Source organism: Arvicanthis niloticus, chromosome 19 (assembly GCF_011762505.2).
Source record: "Arvicanthis niloticus isolate mArvNil1 chromosome 19, mArvNil1.pat.X, whole genome shotgun sequence".
Classification (NCBI taxonomy): Eukaryota; Metazoa; Chordata; class Mammalia; order Rodentia; family Muridae; genus Arvicanthis; species Arvicanthis niloticus.
The window spans coordinates 33,593,278-33,595,267 of record NC_047676.1 but is presented as its reverse complement, the minus strand read 5'-3'; positions in this window follow the sequence as shown (position 1 = coordinate 33,595,267).

The window sequence follows — 1,990 nt, the reverse complement described above, 5'->3', positions numbered from 1 at the left end:
ACCAGCCGCTACCTTTGGACCCCTCACTCTATAATTCCCTGCCCTCTCCCATCTGATTGGCTTGTTAAGTGGAGTGTGTGTAATATAGAGACTCCTGGGATGCTTGGCCATATGTTACAGCTTTTGGAAGAAAGTTCAGGGACCCAGTAAAGGTAGGGGGAAAATACCCGTTTCACCCCAGTGACTATAGGAATCCACACAGGAATGATACAGAGTTAGCAGCGTTTTCTAAGGAAACGCTATTCAGATGCCTCCTAACTTTTAAAATTATTATGTTTTATATTTCTGAATTTTTGTATCAGATCCAAAACTCTATTGTACAGCAAATTACTCTTCATAGCGATTATAACCAGTCGAAACCTGTATTTCTTTTTGCAGGCAGCACAGTGTGAAACAACTCAGACTTTGGGAGAAAAAGAATTCAGGAGCGGAATAACCAAGTCAAAACCATGTCAAAACTCTCCTCTGGGGCTGGGGTGGGGGGTGTGCTGAGCGTGCTAAGGAGACCCATAAATCAACAATTACTCCTCCACTGAATTACTAAACACAGAAAAATTTTCAGGAAATTCAGAACTCCCCAACAGGGTCCTTCCTTCTTCATTTAGGTAGTATGGCCGTTAACTGTAAGGTAAATTATGTTCTCAATGCTTCTTAATCAAACCACTTAGATTAAAAAGAAATAGGGGTCATCCTAGGCAGAAAAATTATTCGACTTTTGACTGACTGACTGACAGATTGATTGATTGATTGATTGATAGCTCTCTATAGTTTCTCAACTAATAAGTGTCCTTGCCACTTATCAGCACTGCCCTCTTTGGGAATTTTGTCTCCTGATGAAACTTGACGAGTGCTGAAAACTTTTCAAGTGGTTTAAATTTTGTTTTCATTGTTTGCAGCAGAGTACTGGACATCAAAGATTCATTGTACTTATGAACAAGGAGCCTTATTTTCATTTTCTGTGTAATTTTGCAAGGCTGTACAATGTGCTGATGCAAGCCTTTTTCAGTTCAAGAGAATAAATGTTTACAAATGTAAAAAAAAAAGTTGGATGGCTAAGAAAAAACGAAAAAAAAAACTGTATGGATACAAGTAAAATTCATTTATTTCCCTCCCTCTGTAGAAATACCAGTTCAAATGGTTCCAAGACCATCCTATGATACCCAAAAGCTCTAAGCTACCAGAAAACGAAGCAGCCTAAAAACTTTAGGATATCCCTACAGATAAACTCTCTGAATAGGAGGATTCTGGTTACCATGGAAATAGTGCCACCATCTGGCCAAAGATATGACATGACACTGAAACCTTAGCTCCAGCAAAGGAAGTGATTGAGAGTTTGTCAAGTGCCCACAGATTGTTGATTGATTGATTGATTGATAGCTCTCTATCTGGCATCAGATTAGTTTCTCAATATTCAAAGAATTCAGATCATTAAAGAATACCAAATCACTCAGCCAACAAAAGGCCCGACAAAGTGAACAGCCTGTTTTCAGAACCTGGAGCCCAAATTTCAATCTGCCTGGGGAAAGTGTTCATCCTCACTTGCTGCTGAGGAAGGCACTAAGGCTACTCTGAGATTCCCTGTCATCCCAGTCAGAATGTCAGTCATCAAGAAAACGAAGGAGAACCAGTGCTGGGGAGGAGGTGAGGAAGGGTTTGGAGAACTGGGACCCTTGTAGACTATTGCCAAGAATGTAAACTGCTCTGGTCCTCTGAAGGTTGGGATGAAGAATCCTCACAAAAACTAAAGGAGACATTCCACGGCTTTAGCGGTATCAAAAACAGTGGACAGCAAGGCAGCATGGACAGAATCTTGCTGGTCACATTGTTCAAAGTTCTTTCTTGTACTGTGTGACAGGATGCAGACTACTGACTGTGCAGCCCAGAGATGATTCTGTAAGGGATTCCTGAATTTCTCATGTTCACTGAGCTCACTTTACTTCTTCCAGAGCTATAGTCCAGGAGTTCTCTTCAAGATGCCCTTTCTGAATGG